Raw genomic sequence first — 24299 nt, 5'->3', positions numbered from 1 at the left:
AGAGAACAATCTTCATGTTGGGTGGGAGGATGAGGGAATCGTAATTGAAACCATGTAATAAAAAGGTAATTTAGCAAAACTATTAGTTTTTGGTTTCTTTACTATTTTAAGCCTATTATTTTTAAAATTACTTCTGTATTAAAAAGGCTGTAAAACTGCAGTGGATGTCAGCACATTGCATCTTAATTCTCATTTTCCTTTGCATGAATAGTAAAATCTTTATAAATTGCAAACTAAAATTAATTGAATAAGCTTCAGTTGAACATTTTTATGTTTCAGTTTGAATTAAAAAAAATACATATTGTAGACTTCTTAAAGAACATTTAATGGTTTCCAACTTGGACCACACCTCGAATGCAGTACAGGAAGAAAGTGCTGAGGGAGAAAAACAAAAACCAAGAGCAATGTTAATCAGTGTTGTGTGATTCATAGCTGTGTTTATAGCTGTAATATAGTTGCTAACACCATATCTATTGCTTGATCATAGTTCTCCATCCAGTAAAGAGCCATTATCAACAACAGCTTCAGCCATACAGCCAGTAAGTTGTACCAGTTCTGTGTATAGGGCTACCTGGAGAAATATGGGCAGATGACTTTTCTTGCCAGGTCACTTATAAGCATCCCAGTTCCAAGGCCCTCAAAAAGAGGTGCTTTATATTCCATTGGTAATGCAGGGTAATGTTAAATTAAAGAAGGCAGTGGCAAAGCTGGAGCGGGAGAGCAGAATGCTGCTGCTGTGCAGAGCTCCTTGTTTAGGCAATCATTTGTGCTTGGTTTAGGTTGGGTTTGGTTTGGTTTTGGCTCTTCAGTGAATTGAATTCACTCCTATCTATAAATTGTGATTGTAGTATGATGGTAGACTGGGAATCAGTGCTTAACAGGAATTGTCCCCTAGCCATCCCCTCAATTCTTCTCTGGGTCGTCTTTTCTTTGGTATCTTCTTTAATCACTGGGATGCTAGTCTGTTGTATGCTTGCAGCATTTGCAGGTTGACAGCAGCTATGAACTTGGGAAGGGAGGTTCAGGATTCAAAATGATCTGGATAAATTGGAGGGGTGATTTGAGACTGACAAGATGAAATTCTATAAATGTAACAACAGAATGTGGCAGCTGGGAAGGAGAAATATGCATAAATATAGACTGCAATATACCTGTCCAAGAAAGTGAAGGAGAAAAAAGAATCTGTTAAAATGGCTTGCATATGGGATGGATTGCTTGTGGTTTGTTCGTTTGATTTTTTGTAAGAAGCTTGTCCTTATTCTGGTTGTAGTGATAATGTGTGACTGTGCTGACTGTGTATATTTCAAGGGAAGCCTGTGCTGCAATATGGGTTTAGATAGAGCTAAGCATCACAATTCTGGAAAGGAGTAGATCCTCCTTACTCTTCAGGGTTTTGTGGTATCTCTTACAGTGCAGTGATGAAGTCTTGTTGTATACTGTGGGTTTTACAGCATGAGATGAGGTGAAACAGGACTGTGACAGATAGTCACTGTAAACTGTAAAGGCTGAATACGGGATATAAACAAATTTTCTGCATGTCTATAAGATATCAAACGCTTTGTGTAACAGCAAGGGTGCTAGGTGTTGTTCAGTGCCTGAGCTGGAAGCAATCTTTCCGTCAGAAGAAATACCAAGGCTTAAAATACTACTTACCTTCTCTAGTGTATCTTGGTTGTTAATAGATGGCAGGTTCTGAAAGTGCCCCTGTTTTCTCAAGTTCAATGTATTTTCTCAATGTAGCCATTTTGTATTAAAAAAAAATAACCCAAAAGTATTAATTAAATTGCATGCAGTATCAAGTAGGTTATCTTTCAATCGTTGGAAAGTGTTCTTTTGAAGTATTAAGCACGTTCTCTTAAATTTCTCTACAATTTTCATAGTCCTATGATTTTCAGGAAATCCAACATCTACTTAAAAGCATAAATGACTGTAGCAGCAGGTTGTTACAGGAAATGATGAAACACGGTCTCTACTCTTTTTAGTAATTATCATATTCCCACCTCAGTTGACTGTAGGTTGCTTGGAGGGTATGTAGGAACCTTGTGGGCTCATGTCTTGATGCCTCAGTCTTCTAAAACTGGAAGGTCTGCAAAATGTATAGACTTTGTATGAGTTTAAAAAAGAAATTGGGCAGCTCTTGGAAATTGTTTTTCAACTCTGGTTATTTTTGGCTGAACTTAAATTTAACTATCCTTATTTGCTTACATATATATCTCTCTGTAATAAAGGCCAGAAGCAATGACTGCTTCCATTACATGCTAGCAAGCTCTGTGAAGGGTTCATACACTTGGAACTTATGAGCTTGGTCACATTCTACTTTCTAGGTGTGTCTATTAGAAGGTAATGGGTCTATCTGCATGTGGACCTCATTACTACCACACTGCAGAGAGCCATTGTCTAGGATAGGGTCAGTCTTTCTTAACCACTTTCAGTCAAGCTAGTTTAACAATTTAATACATTTTTAAAATATTTTGTAGTATGATTGTAGGAGTACCACAGTGCACTGATGACAGTGTTGTACAGAAGATGGTAAGATGTGACTGATGGGTACCAGGTGATAATGCTGAGGCTGGAAACTTGGAGAGGATTAAGTTCTCTAACTTTAACAGCTACTTTCTGCTCTCCAGTCTGGGTGTATGATGCAGCTGCATTGCCTTTGCTGCACTTGTGGGGTTGGAGGTTCCCAGCAGAGGCACCCACTGCTGCTTGTGCTGCCCATTGCTATCTGTGATATTGTACAGGCTTAGCAGAAGCCCAGCCAGGATTTTATAAATGCCAGAAAACAGCAAACTACAGTAAATGAGTCACAATATAGTCAACCAATATGTAACAAATTAAACAATCGTTAGTAATTTATTACAGTGCATTCCCATTTCTGGTATTTTTTTTTTTAATTTAATTTCTTCTAATGACTTAATGCCATCTGTTAGGCTTGTCATTGACACAACAGTACCAAGGATAGAAATTATGAAGTGTTTAAAGCAAGTTTGGCCCTGTTGAAAGATCTAAAGTTTTCATGTTTTAAATCTGAAGGTTCCAAAATGTGCCCACATCGTGCACACAAAGCTGTACTGCTTTATCAGCATCTTCCTCTCATCCATTCCCACAGCACAGGGCCCCACGTGCCTGCACCTCACTGCAAAAGAAATGATGTTCTGTCATCCCCAACACACCATCCTGCTCCTTTTATAGCCGTGCCTGTGGGTGTGTGGATGGGCAGCAGGCACGGAGGTGTGTGCATGGCACACAGCTCGTCGCGGCTGTGCTGTTTGCTATCACTTCTAAATGCTGGGATTACCTGGGCAATTGTTTTCTCAGAATGCCATAATGTAATCTCAAACCTAATACTCCAAAAACCATGCACTAATTAAAACTGCAATTATATTTTTGCTCAAACAAAACGACTTAATAAACATTATCACAAACTGTTTACCCTTCCCAAAAACAATTTATGCTCACTAATACAATTTCCCATTAAAACTGCTGCCAGGTAAATTAAAAACTCTTGAAATAGTAAGTAAGTGGGAAATTAATTCAACAGTTTAATCTAGAGCTAATAACAGTTGCAAGCTCAGAAAAAGATTGCTACAGCGGGGAGTTAATTAACAGCTTATTCCCCATTTGATAAAAGTAATCCACTCTAATTCCAGTGTAATTTACCTCAATGTAATATAAAACCACAAGCTGCTTCTGGTGCTAGTGATTATTAGCCTTGTCCTGTTGCCACGTTGACAATAAAAGTCAGCAGTGTCTTAATAATAAGAGGCAGTCTGCTAAATGCCCACAATTAAAGATGTAACATGAAATCTTGAAACTGAAACAACCATGTATATTGCTAACAGAGTGGAGGTACAGTTTTGATAGAAGTAAACACATTGCATTGCTGCCCCTAGTTCAGTAGCCAGGTGTGCCTTTCATAAACTCTGTTATTTGCTGCAGAAAGTTCTATCTAATAAATGCTCTGGGGAAACTGCAGGGGATAGGTTACAAACAGGTCTGCTTGTTGTTTCAACTTAGGAGTGAGCCAGTGTAGATTTGGTTGTATTGTTTTCTCTGTTATGCAAATTAAATACAAACTTTGGAGCTCTTGACCTGAAATATCACTCTGGTTCATAAATTAGTATGGTTTGTTTTTTTTTACTTCATCTATATTGAAATGTATTTTCCTTTATTTTCTGTTTTTGGGGGTTAAAACCAAGGATCAGATGTGATATATTCATGCATGTACACATGCACAAAAGTATACAAACATCCGTCTATATAATTACGTATAAAATATCTTTTATTATGCATTTTCTCAATTGCTCCCAAGATAATGTATTCTGATAACTATTTTGATTTGCTTTTGAGCAGTTATGACAGTCTGCCACTAGGGAACTTGAGCTGTATTTAAGTATTGCCAGGTTCTTAGTTTAGTTTCTGACTATGTGTTAGACTTCTGCATCTGCCTGAGTGATGTGTTATTAGCTTTCTTCCACTGTCACTGATTTAGGAATGCCACAGTAAGAATAAATTGGTACACTGTAATCATAATTCAACTTATGTGCATGAAATTAAATGATCTGCTTTGTCATATAAATACTGATACTTGAAATAAGAAGGGTATGGCATTATTTTAACATGTTGGTTATTAATGAGAGGTGAATGGTTTTGATGTTCTGATATCACCTAAAAACATATATTTAGAATATTGATGTATTTGAGTAAGTTCCTTTCAGGGCTTTGATGGGTATCTCAGAATAAAATGCCTGCTGGGAGGTGCTCCATTTGAAACTGCAAGCAAATACAGATGCGATTATATGAGGTGGAGATTTTTAACAATTCTAAACAGAAGAAGAATTAACTTTAAAGGTGTGCAGACACCATTATAAATGCCAGAGTTGGTCACCAGAATGAAGACAGTGACCGTAGAGACAGTTCAGTTACAGCCCAGTATTCCTTTCCGCATGTCCTGTGTGAAACTGGAGATTCCTTGGCCTAGGGCAGAGGCAGATGGATGTTGAGAACAGAATTATGCTTTCAGCATGCACGTGATAGGGTACCCTGCATACTGCTGTTTTTAATTCCAGTGCTGTAAAGCCAGTACTTTTTTTTTTTTTTTCTACATAAACATACTTCTTCTTTATTTAAAGTACTTTAAGTTTTTCAGTTGGAAGTTTTACCTGCTGGCTGTAGGTGAGTAGTTTTTAACTGAGGGCTTGAAGTATGTAAGCTTCTGAGATCCTTTCCAACACATGCTGTTCTGTGATATTTCATAGTGCACTGAAATTTCTTCATAACGTAATGGAAATTTATTGTCTTAAGGTTTCTCTTTCAGGCATTTTCTGTCAAATAAGATAAATTAAGAGCTGTTAACTGAATAAAATATAAGAAAGAAGAGTAGACTGAATGCATGAAACGATCATATTTTATTTGTGATAGCAATAATAAGAACTCTCAGGACAAAGTGTTGGTGCCAGACTATAACTACACTTAAACTATGCTACTCATTCTCACTTCATTTATGTATGTACATAATTTACAGTTCTGACTTCGGGAGGATTCTTTTTCTGTTGTTCAACAGATTTTCATCTAATGTGACTTCAAAGGATTTTCTTTTCTGCTGGCATAGAAGTATCCATAGTCTGAATTTTGCTTATATGCAGAATCTGTCCTATGAGTGAAGTGATGCTTAAAATTCTGTAGGTCAAGGACTGAAGTCCAGTCTTCATGGATGCTCTAACTAGATAGTTCTAGAAATGAATTAGCACACCTCATCAGCTGCTCATTCCTGCTAATGAAGTCCTCTGTGCTTTCACTGCAGTCATTCTTCCATGCTTACTTGGGCCATAGCAGAGTTGGGAGTCTTACAGCAGTGCTAGCACAGCAGCTGGATCTGAACTATGATCAGGACAAGTCACACACATTACGGAGCCGCTCTGCAACGCAGCCCAGGCTGAGATGTTCACATAGAGACAGGTATAAATAGGATTTTGCAATTGACTGATTTGTATTTTTTGTTTAATTTCATTTGACATTTCATTTTGACATTTTAAAAAATGCAGTTTGGTATTCTCATTGGCTATTCTTGATACATATCTTCAGTGTTACCAATAAGAAAGGTTGTATATTAATATAATTAATACATTATTTTGTGAGTGTATAGTATTTTGGCAGATTTTATGTATTTCTTCAGTGTGTAGCACTTCATCTAAACTGTGCAGGATTTGATTCTGAAGGCTGAGTATGGTGGGAAGGCTCAGGGAGCTGCCGCACGTCCTGCAGTGCTAGATGAGGAGGCTTTGGCTGCATGCTGCCTGATGTGCCAAGGTGGCAAAAAGCCTTGCGTGTCCACTTCAGCATTTCTGTTATTTGCAGGTTGAAGGATTAAGTTAAACGGACCTTGAAAGAGCTGCTGTGGTTGATAATCCTCTGGTAATACATGCTCTCCTTTTCACTAACTGCTGAATCGGGCAAGTTAGTCCAGGAAGAAGAGTCATCATTAGAACATGAGAGGTGACAGTATTAGTATAGTTCTGATGTGTTTTAAGTACAGGAATCCTGTGCTGCACAGTCCTGGCATACTTTGGCAGGAGTCTGAGAAGCAGCAATCGCTCAGTGGGAGGGAGCAGGGAGCCAACTTCCACAGGCAGGGAGCAGGAAGGTGTCTGCAGGCCTGTCCCTGGGGTGTACCTTCGGGTTATCCAGGCCCCAGCCCTGCCCAGCTCCTGCCACTGCCTGTCCCAGCAGGTCAGGATGTGAGGATGTGTGCCCACATTGCATCCTGGGTCGTGAAATGGAAGGACAGAGCATGCCTGGGTGCAGAGCACCAACACCAACACCCTGCGGTCAGACTCAACGTACTGTAAAATAACTTCAAGGACACAACTTAATTTCCATACAAGGCATGGTTAAACTTTTTAATCATCATGGATAAATCTGTAAGAACACAGCCATCAGGAGCACAGGTTTTAACCAATTCTTGCCTGTTAGAAATGAACGTTTCCAAAGTACAGACACATTTAGAGGTGGCATACTCAACTAAAACCTATAAACCATCAGAATTTTCTTAAGTTTGAATTTCACCAAAATTTTAAAAAAGCTAATTAGCCATCTGTGTACATAATGACTGAGCACAGTCTGTTTAAACTCATGGTGCACATAAAAGAAGTTAGGCCATATTCCTAAGAGTTCACTATTTTCAGTGATCCCCACTATTCCACAAGGAATTTAATGCTTGTTAGGGTAAACCTGCAGTGTAGGTGGCAGCCTATGGTCCTGGGCTGCTCCTGCATTGCACACACAATAAATAGTGAGATGTTGGAAGATCATACTGATCATCTCTGCGTGCTCTTTGTGTACTGTATGCTACAAACTTTCACCAAGCTGCTCCTGTGCTAAGCCTGCAATTTCTGGCTAAACCAGAACAATATCTTAGCAACATACCCAGTCCCAGCTCAAAGATTCAAGTGGTCGTCCCACTTGAAGTAAAATGTCCCAGTGATTATTTATTTGTGCTGTTGTAAGTTGACCATTTTTTTCCACTTCATGCATATTCATTGAACTTTATCTCCATGTTCAAATGCTTGCTGCCTTTTTTGTTGCCTTTTTTGCCCCACCCTGAATTGAGTGAGCAGGTAGCAGATGTACCTAGTGACCTGAAAGGTGAGAATCCTTGACATGCAGAAATTAGATCAGTAATTTTTGTCACAAGTGGTGTGGAATAGAGCTGCAGGCAGCAGGGCAGGCGTTGGGACTAGTGGTGGGAGGGAGGGAGGATTTCAAAGCATTGTAAGCACTATGTCCACAGGAGTAATAGGTGATGCAGTTCATGATTTATATACAGTTTAAACTCATGTTTACGGTCATATAACTTGTTAGCACAGTTTTAGCAAGTCAGTTATTTTCTTCTTCTCAGTTTGTCTGGCCTTTCAGACAAATTCCATTATGCTAATGTCATTAATATACATTCTAAAAAACGGGATTGCAGCAGTTTATTTCAAGATTGTGTACTTTGCTTTTTTAGACCTGTTTCCCACGCTGCCACTCAACACTTTACGGCTAGTGCAAAAAGAGCCTTCTTTTCTGCAGTTCTTTCTGGCACGGAAGGGCTTTCCTTTGTCTCTGCCTCATTGCCTCTCCATCTCATTTAAAAATCTTTGCTGAAAATACATCTTCTTCCCCTTGCCTGACCCTCATAATTTTTATCTCTCTCTGCTGTTATTTTAGTACGTAATTTTACTTTTAAACTCGCTGATGGACCTCCATTTGAGAAAGGGCAATCAATAAATTATGTGCTGATTGTGGATATTCTTCTTCATATTTTTGTATTTCATTGTCCAGACTGTAACAGCTGATATATATTTTTGTTGTACTTTTTCACCTACTTTAGGGTATCATTATTCTAGGCTTTTAATAATTGAAAGAAAATTCAATCCTTTTCCATCATGAAAGAGAGAATGAAGGAATGAATCTCCAGCTGCTAAATATCATTTATATCAGTTAATGGCCTTGCTGAGGAAACAGAAGCTTGAGCAAACTCGACATGGGTTGAGCAAAGGCAGTGAGTCGGTTTCCTGAACAGTTTTTAGTACTTGTCACTAAATCATCAGCTAGCAGTTTCTAGAGATAGTAAACTTCTATGAAAAGCTGGCCAAGAATTTCTGAAATGTTATGTTGTGAAAATAGAAACTATCTGTGGGGGAGCTTACATAGCAGCTTTAACAAGAAAGTTTAAGGCTGACTTTGGTGCTTTTCCCAAGGTTGGAAGGAGAGCTCTGCATCCTTTGGGATAACTGTAGGGTAACTAGTATTTGTGTATGCAGATCATTGTGCATTGGTTTGGCTTCATGCCTGTGATAGCTTGTAGTTTAGTTTTGTAATTTCATTATCTGCTAATTAAATATTATATAAAGAGGATGGAATGGGAGAAGAGAGAGGGAAAGAGTGTGGCAATTTTTGGCAATTTAGTCTGAAGTTTTTCCAGTGTTACCAGTTGTGGTGTCTCAAAAAATTAATTAAAATATACACAGTGAGAAAAGTCTTCCTCACTAAATTCTTTGTCTATTTTTTAAAATTAATACAATATTTAACATCATCTTATAGTAGCACCACCCACATATCAGTTTCAGTCCCAGCATTCAGAAATGATTGGTGCTGATTGGTCTTCATGCTGTCAGTTGAGAGCTAAATTGTAATATGTAAAAAAACAGAAGCATATTCTTAGGTCATCTCAATGCATGAATCCAATCTTGAAAAGATTTTCATTATAGTTTGAGGGATGAGATGTGCATCTTACTCATTTACTCATACAGATTCTAGCTGCTGACCCATTTATCAAATGCGGAAGTCCAGGCCAACCAGAACAATCTCTCCAAGAAAGATAAAGAGCAGAAATTTCAAATGGAAGACATTCTTTGGAGTGGCTCACCTCATCTGCCATCACTTGTAATTGATACTATCTAGCTTGTCATGTGTTGTGGTATCTAAGCAATACATAGTAGGAGAGCAGCTGGAAAAAAAAAAGAGGTAAATATAGCTTATAAAATAACATTAGGGGAATTCCATTTCTCTAGTGTTTCATGTGCTGTTATGGGAATATTGGACTATTGTTTAGAAGCCTTTCAATTATTTCAATCTGGCAATTTCTGAAAAAAAGAAGAATAAGCAGTAAGACATTATTGGTGATGGAATGTCATTAGTCAGCCCATAACAAAGTGAAAACACCTTGCAGTCTGAAAATGCTAATTGCATTTTCTGTAAAGCTAGTAGCACAAATATGCTTATTTTGTTTCTTATAAATGGCTTAATGAATATCTCATTGCTTATGCTATGCCTGCACCATTGCAAATGAATGTGTTAATCTTGCACTGTTAGGGCGCCAAAAAGTTTGAAGCTAACACTGAATCCTGTAAATGTACCACAGTAAGAAGTTAGTATAATGTATTTACAAAGTCCTTAGCCAATAAAAAGGTCAGCTTTTACAGCCAGGCAGATTATTTACTAACTATTAAATTTATTCACCAGTAAATTATGTGTCTGTGTATCCAGATCGCCTCTAATCGTGCTGGGCTATTTGGTAACAATAATCAATGCCCATCTGTTTTGGACAGAAATCTTTTACATGAAGGACACCTTCTTCTAAGATTACTTTTGTGGTTTAAAAAAAGAAAAAAAGCAAAACTTAGCAAACTGCTTGAAAAGCACTCGCTTAGAGGTGGTCCCTCTGGTGGATTTCTGATAAAAATCCAGTGAGAAATATCTCAGAAGTAAGCAGAGGACTGAGTGTGCTGCAGATAATGTGCAGGAGGAATGCAGAATTCCTGAGCTCTGGTTCATTACAATTATTTTCTTAGTTATTTCAAAATCTATTGCTGCTGTTTTGTTTGTTTATTCTTTTCAAGACATTAACATGAGAGATCTTGATAAAATAGCATTCATTTCTCTGTGAGAGAGTATGGGCAAGCAAGAAAAAAGGAACTGAGTTGTTAAAATTACAGTAGTGTTGCTTGCTCAAAGTTTAGTTCTGACTCCCCTGAAATCTCTTCAAATTGGTAAAAATAGTTTTCAGACTCCTAAGTTAGGTAGCCAAAATATTTATTTTAATGTATATTTTTATTACACTAGACAGCATTATTACTGCCATGGATTAAGGGCCTGTAATGTGACTTTAATATTGCTATTAGATGTTAATGTCTTAGGATAGCGCTCTGAAGATGAAATAGTTCTCATTTACTTTTCACCATCATGAATACTAATGTGTCAGGGGACAGTAGTCATCTTTGCCTTCTGTTCAGTTTGGCCAAATAGGAAAGACAAGAACAGAAGACAACAATCACTCAGCTGTGAGTGAATGCAACTGGAAGTTGTGACTAAAGCCTGTTGAAATCCAGTTGTACAGATCTCCCTCTCATTTTTATGTTTTGACTAAACAAAATGAGAGCAGGCAGTAAATTGTCCAGTTTCCAAGATTTCTGGTGAGAATTATTCATAATAGATTGTTATTTCTGCAGTGGTTTACAATTCCATTTCATCTCATTATTTTTGTTGTTATGCTCATCATATTATGAGCTCTTCCTCAAAGAGAAAAATAACTCATTGCCTAGAGAGAGATTTTTTTCTACACACAGCTTGAGATATTTCTGCCCAAGAGCAAAACCATTTATCTACCAGGCAAAATTAAAGTACTGCAGCCTTAACTAAATCTGGGAACCTATCACAGGTGTAACAGAAGAAAATCCAGTTTTGTTACCGTGTGCTTAGGAACACTTGTTTACCCAGAGTTAAAATTGCCCAGGGTCCCTCTTTTCCCTAATTAGGGGCTGGCATTTAGTTGGGGAACTTGTTCACTCTGAATCCACAAGAGAGTACCTTAAATAACATAAATAGTGAATAATCACAGACTATTGCTAAAGTGGTTACAGTTAATATTTTTAGAGTTTTCTAATGGTTTGCTTGTGGCAGCAAAAATTACTTAGGAACTTGGCACATATGCTGTGTCTTTCTTCCCTGACTCTGGCTTAAAGAATTTAATGGGTATTAGCTAACAGAGCGATTCTTTTCACTGCAGCTGCCTGATTGTCCTCAGTTTAGAGGCTACCAATCAGACTTGGTATCTGAAGAAGAGGCAGAAAGTTTGTACATGCTCTTGTCTGACCTGGGCCGGTGTACAGCAGTGAAATTCATTGGATACTGTTGTATTTCATCACCACAGTTATGATTGCTGCTGGATATGGAATGTCCTGCAACGTTTGTCTACATCTGGACATGCATATAATGGCTGCGAGAGTGCATCTTTTCAGCGATGTGGGTTTCTTCCAGCAATAAATAAGCAAGATGCAGCAGCATGTGATCTTCTAGTTTATACATTATTTTGGAGAGAGAACTTCTATTTTCATCACGGAGAGTTAACATTTTGTTTTGGGTACCTGTAAGAAGACTAGCATCTACCGCATGCTTAAATGAAGCAGCAGCGCAGTAAATCTCAGCCCTCACCTGTTTGTGCAGAGCCTGTGCTCCCACAGTGAGATTTGTGTGCAGGGGAGCCCTGGGAGCACTGTGCTGCCTGCGTGGCACAGGCGCTGCTGGCAGTTCTCTTCTACTCTCATGTGCTGCTGTTTTTCTTTGGAAAATTCTGACATTGAGAAAGAAAACAAAAGAAAACCTTATTGTGATCATTTTCAGGCTCTGGTTGTTATTTTTTAAAAGGTACAGTTATTGATGTCTTCGTAGCAGATGGTGTGATCCCATGATGCCTCTTAGAAAATTTGATATATATGCATATATCTCAGTAGTTCAATATTCATAATATAAATCAGTCTTACGATACGTTCCACCAGGTAAGGCTGGGCCTTTTATATTGTTTTTAAGGATGAAATTAATCTGCTTCTGTTTTACTTATTTTTTGTTTTATATTCTTGTGTACTTTATTTGATAGAAGTTCATTTTTTGTTCAGCTTCTTAAAATAAATTAATTCTCTTGCACAGAACTAGACACAGAAGATTACGAAGGGTTTATTTGCTCATTTGTTGTTCAAGAAGCAGGGTGTTCTGAAACTCAAACCCAGCAGCAGAAGAGTTGTAAGACTCAAGAGAGATAGCTTTGTTTACCATACATCTGAAATATTTAATAATATTTAGATAGTTGGCTTAGTTCCAGTTTTTTTTCTATCTTTGATCAAGTTACTTAAGGGTCTTTTCCAACCTGAATGATTCTGTGGCTCTGTATGTGTGGATGTAGCACTTCGGGGCTTGCAGCATTAGCTGTTGGTTGGACTTGATAATATTAAGGGTCTTTTCCAACCTAACTGGTTTGGAGGCTTTTGTTGAGCTTTTTTTCTTTCTTTCTTTCTTTCCTTTTTTTTTCAATTACTAGTCCTGCTGTAAGGCAGGGATTTTTATGCATCGGGTTTACAATAGTATAGATCAATACTGGATTGCATTTGAAGTTGGGTAGAACATGAATGATGAGATTCCAGTTTGGCTGAAGGTGCAAGTCTTTCCGTGGCAGTAAACAGAAACAAGCACTAAGAAATAAGAAAAGCTTCATTTGTGATGGATGGCAGGATCTTGCAAGTACGTTTAGTACTTGAAGGGAGGTGCATGCTTGTAATATTTGAGAATGACACAGTTAAAATATTGCTGGGTGCAGGTGTTCTGTGCCTGGAAGAGTTAGTTCCAGGTGCATTGAGTTTTCTGGTCTGCAGAGCTATACAGTGTCCAGGTGGGTTCGGCAAATCGTATGTATTGCCTCAGTGGCAGAAATATCTCAAAGTAAATCACATAAGAAGTATATGAACAATGTCCTTTTAAAAAAAGATATTTTCCCTTTTTAAGAGATAAACAGCATGAAGAAGGAATGAGTTATTACTCCATGTGGTTGAATTTTTGGCTTGATGTTGGAAAGCAAATGGCTGTTGCTTCCTGTGTCTTTTTCAGTATCTCTTGAAGGGGTACCATGATGGGAGTAGAAGGGGAATAGGGAATCACCTCTTCCTTTCCTGGATAACTTTTTGAGTTTGTGGTCAGATACCTTGCTTTTAATGACGACTGTTTATTTTTCGTGTTTCTCAGCTCTATATCATTATTATCATATAGTAATACAACATAGTAATACGTAAATGAGATCAGGAAGTTGTTTCTGTATAGTTCTTGAGGCCAAATGTTTCTATGATATAGATACAACATCTTTTGTTGTAATATGTTTTACAGCATAAATCATTAATTCTTATCAAAACTTTAAAAATGCTATGTGAAGCTCAGAGCTGATGTATTTCTTCTTATCACAGTTTGTCAAAGGGCTGAGCTGATGAAACTTCTTTGTAAATTCTGACAGTGTAGCCTACTAAGTGGTTTATAGGTTTTTGCAGTGCTTCTAATGGCTAGTAATGACTAACAATAGAAGTAATTTAAGCATGTTGCTTTAATTAATGTTATCCCATCTTTTTCCTTAATTAATCAAGTTGTCTTAAGCCAGGAAACAACATTATTACTGAAGAATGTGAAACTAATAGTTTGTAATCCATTCCTCCCTTGCTAATATTTTATTTCCTAATTTTGATGTCCACAGTATTTCTAGGAAAATTATAACCTGTGGAATAATTTGGTAAAATGGTCTCATATCGGTTCATTGTCTGGGAACACAGGATTTCTTTTATTTAAATAATTCCAATATCTTTTCTTAAGAGTCTGCTATTTTCCCTTTACTAGAATCACCAGTGGCCCTTATTTAGTGTCACTATTGGATAAAAACTCTGAAATTTGTCTAGGAGGAAAATATAATCTTGTTTATACGTATCTAGTAAAACAACAGTAACCAAGTTTGGTCTGAGTTGGTTCCAGGAAGAATGAAGTTTAGCCAAGGATTTAAGAAAGGAGAAGTTCTTCCAAATGCTGGTACATGTTAAAGCATTACTGATCTATTAAAACCTCAGGACTTCAACCAATTCATTTTAGTCATGATATAGCCTAAAGTTGAAGTATTTTATAAAAGCTAAACAATGCCAAATGCATTTGGCTGAGATCAAAAGCCAAATCTATTTGTTCTCTTTCATCTTCAGTGTTCCATTTCCTAGGAGTATGACCTTAGTCAAACATCTATTAAAGTTAGCTTTTGATCTTACTCCCTTTTTTAGAAAAAAGAAAAAAAGTCAATCTTTAAAATTTTCTCTCAGAGACAATCACACTATTGTGTTGTAATGTTCCAGTAGTGTGTGAGTAAATAGGATTCTCTGATGTATGTGATAGAACAGTGGTTAAATGGGACAATCATTTTTGTGTCAGAGACAAGAATCAAAAGGAAGCATTCTTCAGAAACTGTTAACTGGAAAACCCCCCCAGGTCAGTGGAAGCATGTTAACTGGTCAGTGCACTGCATTTTTTGGTCCTTTGATGAAAATGCCTTGTAATTTGATAACAGGTAGCTGTTCATTTGCAATCCAGTTTTCTCTTCACCAGTCAAAGCTGCCTACTGATTAATCAGCAAAAAGGTTAATTTTCTTCTCAAGTATTTAGTGGCTTTTTGAAAGAAGTAGGGAGAGAGAGCGTAGTGAATATCACATCCTTTATTTCCTGAAAAGAACTATTAAGATTTTTTTTTGGTCATCTGTTCCTACAGATAAGGATCTTAGAAACCAACTGTCTCAGTTCTCAGTGTAGGTAAAAGGAGTCAGTTTTAAATACACATCGATTCCTAAATCTACATAGAGTGATGAAATTATATATTTACCATACTGAGATGACTTGAATAATGGCCATTTATTAGCTCATCTGCCATAACCGTACTATTAAACCTGTCCTCATCAACACAGGTTCACAGTTCTGAAAATCTCAATTAATGGATATAGTAGTATAATACTGAAAATGTATATTTGAAAACAATGTCTATAGAAGAAATAAAATGTCTCTTTTTAATTAACTACTGTGTTGACAGATCACATATTAAATTTCTAAAACCAGAGTTAAATTCTTACTAGAAACACAGGAATATTACCTAGATTTGTTTAAAAGAATATATGATAATGTCTCAACGTGTGGAAAAAAAAAGTTAGTTAACTCTTAGCTCTAAAAAGAGAGCTGCAAGGTGTACCGTATTAATATTGACAAAAAGCTGAGTGCTGCAAAGTATGATAATTGTAGAGGTAGCAATTGGAAGGGATGGCACGTCAGTTTACAGAAAAGCAAAATTAATAGGTTTCTGCAGTATTTTTTTTCAATTGCAAAAAGTAATTTTCAATACATCTTGGACATCATTTATACTGAATATATTTTAGTTTATAAAATAAATGTATTTGAATTATAAAATCAGAGACTCCATTTTAAGATCTGAGTGTACTTTGACTACTGCAATTGTTGAGCAAAACTTAAGGTGAAAATGCTTCTTGTCCTAGTTTTATAAGAAGTGAAATTGCTGTACTGATGCAGACTTAAGAGTAAAGACCACTAGAGTTTATCTGGAAAGATTTGCAAGGGCAAAGAGAATATTTGCATAATTTTAGATAGCTAAGTGTTTCAGTTCAGTGACTAGATTATTTCTCTCCTTCTTGAGCTTCCATTTGGCTCAAAGGCTGCAAGTTAATTCAGCTTGACCAATGAGCAGAGACGTATCCTTTAAGGTTTTGAAAATTGTGTAGTTCATCTTCTATGTGTTATTTTTATTCACAAGGTGGAACAAGAAAATAAGCTTCCAGTCAGTTTCTCAGCTTTGAAAAATGTTCTTTACCTTTCATAGCATAAAATGGAAGTAGCTATTCTGGCATAACTTCATAAACAAAGAAGATATTAGCCCATTGGGACTAAATTATTTGTCTCCTCTGTTATTTCTGTAAGTAAATGTGCCTGAGAAAGCTTTAGCAAAACTGAAGGAACTTAAAACAGGAAGACCAGAACAAGCAGATGTTAGGAAAAGAAAGTTAAGGTATACACTCTTCTGTAATCACGTTCCATACACTCTCTGGTTGTGTGATCAATAGTCATTAATTTATGCCCCAGAGGAAAATATTGCTGTTTGTGTTTCTTTACCTATGGTGCAAACCTAGCTAGAAGTTACATCTGGCAAGCTCCAGCCTAGGGCCTCCTGTTTTTCCTTTGCAGTGCTAGAAACTCATACATCCATCACCTGTGTGTAGCAGGTGCCCCAGCAGCAGCTCTGCTGCAATCCCAGGAAGCTTGAGCAGCGTTTACTACCTGGCTGCCTTTGTTCTTGCACACAGAGGTGTGCTGAAACGTGCTGTGAAGGGTTATCCTTATCCCAGTATGACTGGTTGGAGAACTGTATAAACACTGCTGAAATTCAAGTTAACTAATCTAAAATATCTCATTTTCTTCTTAGGCAGAGATAGCCAAAATGTTTATGCTGTAACACACCTCTGATGCAGACTCACCATGTAGAATAATCATTGCTGATAGAGGGGAATTTGTGACAAAGGGTGCCTTCCTGAGGACTGTGTGAAGCATGAATGGGATGGAGTTTTTGTTCTTAAGTGATGCTGCTTTCAAACTCATATCTTTGGAGAGCATGGGCTGCCTATTTACATTAGTTACTTTACTATGCTTAATAAGCATAATGTTTTTGTGTGTTTTATGAAATGGACACAGATTTCTCAGGTCTTGGAAAAAAAATCGTGAATATGAAGGGATAATATATAGCAGATAATCTAGCAAGTTAACTCAGTGGAGGAACCTGCAGTGAATGTTGCTGTATGAAGTGACACAAGTTGTCAGCCCAACTGAAGGTCTACATCCATTAATTTTGGTAACAAGAATCTAATCTTTGCAAACAATCCCACTGACTGTAAGTTGATTGCAGACAGATTGCTGCAGAACTGGGGATTGCAGTGTTTATGAAGAAGGTAGAATTGTATCCTTGATTGAGCACTTTGTCTTCACTTCCTGATGAGGCTCATTTGGGTGTCCCTATGGCCAGCCCTAGCCTTCCTTCTATATCTTGCCAGTGCCAACCACAGTGGAGAACAGTTTATTATTCTGGTACTTTAAATTGTATGTTTGCAAGCAGAATTTCTATCATTGCTTGGCTTTGGCTCTTTGCAAATATCTGAGGAGAGGATGGAATAATGTTTCTCCTCTGTAAGGCTTTGGCTTCTGGAAGGCTGCATCAGGGACTTGCGCAGTGTGATCCTCAGAGCCCTCCGGATCTGACTTGTCTGGCTGCAGGGAGCAGGAAACAACTCAACTACCCTGCTTCTAACAGCAGTGCTGAGAAGAAGGGATCTTGACAGTAGATTGAGGTTTCATCTGAAATACTGTATGGAATTCAGTATTCACTTAAAATCCTTGAAATAACCAGGTTTTTAATCATGCTTTGAGACAGCTGGGACACAGCTGAGCTATGCCATCTGATTGAAAAAAAAATGTTTGTATGGTATTTTCTAGTCACAAGTAGGAAGTAGCTTGAAATTGCTCACAAAGATATCCTTATTCTCAGAAGGCCTTCCAGCTCAATTAATTTTACAAACTCTAGAGATTCATGCCAATTTCAGATAAGCTTTCAGACATTATGGTGTTTAACTGAAAGGACCTCCAAAAACTTCAGCTGTTTCCCCATCATTATTGATTAGGAGAAATGCTTTAAATCCACAGAAATTGATTTAGTAGGAAAGGAATAAAGGTGAGGAAAAAACTAATAACAGCTAATTCTAATTTCGGGTGGCATTACATGCACCATGACAGACTTCCATGATGATAGTGGATTTGCAGAATCTGTAACTTTTCATGAATGTGAGGGCTGCTACAATGGAATTTATGTCAATTTTATTTTCTCCTGAACCCATACATTTTCTAAAACTTAGCTGAGGGTAACTGAGTCCTGCAATACAAGACACGTGCAATGAGTGCTGATGAAAGTGGCCATGGAGCTGTTTGTGCACCCAGGGCCCTGTCTGTGCAGGAGCATCCCTGACTGTTGGCCAAGCTGTAGTGCTTTGAATTTGACGCAGGCTAATCCAACACTGCTCATCCAGGATATGTCAAAAGGTGACTGTTCTGCACAGGCTGGATGCAGGTGTGTGCCACCATCTTTATTTATCTTCATACCGAAAAAATGACTGAAATTAGTGGTGCTGTACAGGTTGTGAGGCTGGTGTCTAAGATATATTTTCCTTATTGAGGCAGATAATATCCCCTTCATATCCTTTCCTGCAGCCTCTCAATATGTAGGACTTTGGAGTTAACATTTTTTTTTTATTTTATTTCAAATAGAATTGATTTTTGTATTTTAACACATTTCTAGTTTACTTTTTAATTTTTCAAGTCCTCAATTTAAATAATTGTGATTTTAGTCTGTGACAGCATTAAGAAAAGCATAAGCTGATAGTTTGAGAATTTGGATCATTCTGAGTATTAGTGTAATTTGTTTTGTCCTTACTCAAATCTGAGTCCTAGTGCATGATTTTTTCACTCTTTTTCTATATGAAAACACAGTTTTTCATTGTACTATGTAACATGAGAATTTTCATTTTATTCTGTAAAAGCTATCTCACTAAAATTGCATTAAATATGCACAGAAGAATTAGAAATTGTGTATAAAGTGATGGCAAACTTTTCAACAGTAATTCAATGGCTGATGTATCTACTCCATGTATTCTTCCATCTTCTGAAACTTGCAGATCAAAAGTGGGGTGGTCAGTCAATCAAAAATACAGAAGAAGGTAAAGGTCACAGTAGTGCAGAACACTAAAAGTATTACGCATAACAGTCTTGACAAATCATTCTCATGGCATAGATTGTAAAAAAGAGCAGAAAATGTCACGAAATTAATCAATTCTCATAAGACACTGTAAGAATGGAGAAAGAAAAAAATAATGTAGCCCACTCCATGTTCTTCATAGATCTGATATTTCTGTTTCCCTCCAATGGGGCGAGCTGCAGTTCAGTTTATTGTGAGATACAGGCTACCTTTAGAGTAAGATATGCAGTATATAGAGGTATTGCTGCATAGCAGCTTGAGCGTAAGTGATTATGTTTGTGTAGGCATTATCAATGTTACTACACATAAGTGTAAATTTGGGTTTAACATTTGTGTATTCTTCAAATTGAAGCTCACACCTGTCTCCAGACTGCCCTAATGCTGTAAGTCTTTAGTTTAGACATCTTATTCAAGACTGGTTTACCAGATATCCGTGTTCGTAGCTGGGTTTTACCTCCTGCTAAACAAGAATGATTCATTTCAACAGTAGAGAAGCATTTATTTTCTAATGTGAGTGTTCAAATTAGTGAATCAATAGAAGCATTCTGAAAATTTTAAGTACATTATATGCATTTGGTAATTTTCCTGTTGAAGAAAATGGGAAAGAAAGCTTATCTTTTTCAGTCTTCAAAGGCCTAATTTATTGGATGTTTCAAAATTGTTTTCACTGTTTGCAATATGGTATCTCACATTAACATTTCATACTACCAGATGTTTCATTATTCCTGTTTTAGCACATCATATTTGACCCATAGCAGCTTTGAATGCAAATAACAAACAAGCTGATGCACAATGTCTGGCTGTTAGACTGAAGTAATACGGCAAGGCTGAACTGAGTTTCATTTTTCTTTTGAATATTATTAATTGCAATGTGTTGGCTGTTAATTTAATTAAATGTTTTGTTTTAATATAAGACCATTCTTCAGTTCACTGACTCACCGTTACATTTAATTAATTGCAAACCTCAAGATTTGATTACTCATAGTTCTCCTTTAGTTAATTTACTTGTTCACAGTTTTGACAGAAAAGCTTTCAAACTAATATGAAGGAGGAGCACAGTCTAACTAATTAGGGAGCTGAAAAACAGACCTAAAACCTTACGGCTAGAGCATAAGATTAGCAGATACCCAGGATTGTATCAAAATGCTTAGAATCGTTGGGTTTACCATCCAGATCCAATTTCCAATAGCAGGACATCAGTTAAACATGAAGGCCTCACTTAAAAGAAAGATACCGAGGTCCATCGGTGCAGGAGTGTGACGGAGTTTCAGTTTCTTGGTTCTCCAGGAAGGCATCTGCTGCTCAGTGAGTTGTGCTGTGCTCAGGGCCCCAGGCGATGCCCTTCATCACCTGGTGCTGGGAGCCGAGTGAGGTCAGCGCTGCCCCGTGAGGGGACTGGGGGGCTCTGCAAGGGGCCTTGCAGTTGTGATCTTCAAGCCATGCAGTGTAACTGCGTTTTTGTTGAAATCATTCCTGAGATTTCATGGAGGAGTGAGCTTCAGTAGTCTTAGTATCTGTGTAGAGGGCACTCGTGTAAGCAACTAACCACTGGTTTTAACATGTTGCAGCCTGGAGTTGCAAACAGCTTTGTGTGCATGCCTCTACAGTGCTCCAGGAGCCTGGGCTGGAGGAGCAAAACACATGCCCTGTGAGTCTGGCCCCTGTAGTACGCTTAGGCCAGTTACTGTGACAGCACGCCATTAAAGGCAGGTCTCTGCAGCGCTGTGGCCTGTGGTGCTGTGTACTCCTAGTTAGGGTTGAGAATTGTGATGCAAAAGCATTCGTTAATTGAGGCTCAGAATACAGCTGTAGAATCTGACTTCATTGCAACCTGAGTATAAACTATGTTGGCTTGCATGTCCTTGAAGGGTTATTTCAGGGCTAAATCTGTATGTTGTACTGCAGAGTTATGCAGACTTGTCAAAAGGAGAGTACACAGTGTCCTGACAAAACTGAAATTTCAGAATGAAAATTACTAATGGCAGTTGGCTGTTTTGCCATATGCACAATGCAGGTGTGCCTGAGCACACACCATCACAATCTGTTATGCACTTGTAATCAAGATTCATATCTAGAGAACTGTCCCTGAGCACAGCTCCGAGGTGCCCGCTTGGTGGTTGTGCCACAGGGCCCGCAGGAGCTGCTGTCCCTCGCCAGGGCAGGGTTTGGGAAGCAGAGTGCTGCAGCTGTCCTGAGACTCAGGCCTTTCTTTGTTGTTAGCGTTGTTAGCACATATTTGGCAGTAAGTGGCACACCGTTTATTTCCTGGATGCTTTGTGATTGATCACAACTGACCAAAGATGTCTAAAGGAGGAGAAATATCAAGTGTAAAAGGGGAGCAAAAACGGAAAACTGAAGTGTGTGATCCAGCTCCACAGGCTTTCTCTGTGATCCTTTTTATTTGTTGAAAGTAGAGGGATGTCCACATTGCAGCAGTTTCCAAGTCCATTTTTCAATGTGAGGCACTCTAAGTGTGGTTCTGCTGCTGCTAATTATTAATCCAAGAGAATGGGAATGATTCTTCAGCTCTTTGTAGATCTTTAGATAAGCCAGTTGAAGAATAGCCCTCCTTGCCATAGTGAGCTGGAGCTAAGACAGTTGCAGAAAGTTTTCTTAATAGTTAAATAGAAGTTTCAGTAACATTAGCCTTGGCAGTAGTCTTAATTGGAGATTATGCCAGTGTTTGATTTGCTGCATGTTTGCTTCCATCCCTTCAGTCATTTCACCATGCCATTACTAATGAAACCATTTACTTCAGCCTCAGTTGTATTAGCTTTCAGAGTTGTTGCAGGATTATACAGTGTTTTTGAAGTATCTCATACAGTACAGTTCTGGAGCTTTTACTGTAGCACAGTTAGAGCAGAGAATAGTAGAGGCTGAAGAGCAGTATAAAGGCTGCTTTTGCTGAGCTTAGAAGTAGTACTGGCATATCTGCTGTAACTGTTCCTGACCACTCAGCATCCTCAGGCTGTCATGCTGTATACATTAGAACTGTGCAGCACTCTTTAAACTTTTAATGCTGAAGTAGAGTGACTTTGGTGTGGCAGATGGCACAGCATGGATTTCTGGTACATCATTGTTTTTTTGGCTTTTGTCCTCATGGCAGCTGTGTCTGGTTAGGGAGCACAGAAATGCCTGACAATAATTACTTTTAATTTCTGCAGGTGGCATTGTGGTGATTTTGGGACTTTTTATGCCTTTCTGTTTGTTCCTCAGTCCCCTTTTCTGTCTTCATTATGCTTCCGATGCAACTGCTCAGAAGTACTTTTTATACAGGCCCTGGCTAACTTCTCATCTTACTTTTTCACTGAAAATTTCATTGAATACCTAAATTCACTTTCTGTTGCCTGTTTATGTGCTTCTGAATAGTTTATTTATTCTTTTGTATATTTAAATTAAGCAAAGTTTTGTAACCTTGAGTTTCAAGGACCTGCATAAATACTGACCTTGGTGAAAATACTTACTGGACTGTGTGTTCATCCATATGTGTTTGGGTACATACAAGTGATAAAACACTGCATTAAAAAAAAGTGTGTTCAGACTTCATTTTGGTAACCTTTAAAGGAAATGCGGGTTGTTCCAAGAGGGTTATCAAGCAAAAAGAACAGGCTGTGAGTGAGTACTGTTTTGATCATGATTTGGGGATGGCTGTACCTGAATGCTTGGGATTGGTTGGGATGTGGAGCAAAAGTGCAAGTAGGAGCACAAATCATGGAGGTTCCTGGAAACCTTGGAAGCAGTAAATTCCTCAGAAGATTTGTGATCATGAACTCAAACTTCCTAAAGACAATAGGAAGTCACTTGTAGAACCATCCCGTTTCCTTTCACTAAGACAAGGTGGAGAAGTTTATAGACTTTCATCTTCTGAAAGTGCATGAACAGTTTCATCATTTAAGATGTATTATTTCTTTGATGGATTAAATGGGATTGATGTCTGCCAGAGAATTTTAAAAGCAGAAGTTTAAACATCAGGGTTTGATTTTAACCTGATAAAAACCCTATACCATTTGCAAAAGAACTTCAAAGGGTGTTTGAAAAATTTTATTTTAAAATAAAAAATAAATACTGTTAAGAAGTAAGGGCTGAAATGACCTGAGAAACAAAATAGTTGATGTTGTTTTCTGGTCTCTGCTTTTGTGTATTTGTAGTTAGTATATATTAAAAATAAGATCAGTATGGTTTTTCATGTAGCAGTGACAGAACAATAAACAAATGCTCAGTTAGTGTAGGTGATGCTCATTAGACTTGGCATCAGTGCTTTTGGATTATGGGACTATGCAAATGTAGATTATTTTTGTGAACGCTGAAGGGCTTTTAGGTGGGATGGGAGTAGCAGAACAGACCTGGTTGACTTTTATTATTTCTTACTCATAACCTATCATCTCCAACTTACTGCTCTTAATCAGGGATATCTTCACTGAAGTTAGCAGGATTGCTGTAGCTGTGTGATGGTAATACATACACCTCCCCCTTGCATTTGGAGTCTCTTGATTGCTTGCTTACTTAACTCATATTAAAATAATGAGAACCTTTGTGAAGCCTGTTAGAGGAGTAGCACAGCTAATCTAAATGTCAAATTCATAGTAGCTTTTAAAAGAAAATATTTTCATTTATGGATGTGTGGCAGTATTGGATATGAAAATTATTAGTTCACTTTAATCAGTGTCTAATGTCTCAGTAAGCAGTACTTCTTATACAGAGCGGATTATTTAATTCTGTTCTGAATTATCGTGTGCTACCAACCAAAAAAAAGTTGTTTTTGGTGAATGAGAGTGTTTTTGTGGAACTAAATTACAAGATAGCTGATATGAAGCATTCAGTGTGCTTTGTAGGAGATGACAAAAGCAACTCATAATTTGCTGAGAGGAAGACACTATAGCTGGTTTTATCCATAACTGAATGAATCAATCATGATACCTGGAAGGATCTTTTTCGGTTACGTGTCCTTATCCCCCTCTATTTCCCATGTGATAGGAGAGATTTTCAATTACATCTTAGCCAGAGTAAAATTAATTTCATACTGTCCAGAACATTTTATCTCATACTGAAAAATCCAAAATTTCAAAACTTGAAAAGTTTACAGTCCTGAAAAATCATACAGGAAAATCTTTTTTCTTTC

The 24299-nt window shown here is 37.7% G+C and overlaps 1 protein-coding gene across 4 annotated transcripts in view; it reads left to right on the top strand.

The window, feature by feature from the left end:
* The window catches only part of DACH2 (dachshund family transcription factor 2), a 238708-nt gene that overhangs the window by 123158 nt on the left and 91251 nt on the right, over positions 1 to 24299 (top strand). The gene's annotated exons all lie outside the window — the stretch shown is intronic.

This window comes from Meleagris gallopavo, chromosome 9 (genome assembly GCF_000146605.3).
Source record: "Meleagris gallopavo isolate NT-WF06-2002-E0010 breed Aviagen turkey brand Nicholas breeding stock chromosome 9, Turkey_5.1, whole genome shotgun sequence".
Taxonomy (NCBI): Eukaryota; Metazoa; Chordata; class Aves; order Galliformes; family Phasianidae; genus Meleagris; species Meleagris gallopavo.
Note: the sequence above shows the minus strand (reverse complement) of the source record. Positions and strands in the feature narration are given on the sequence as shown.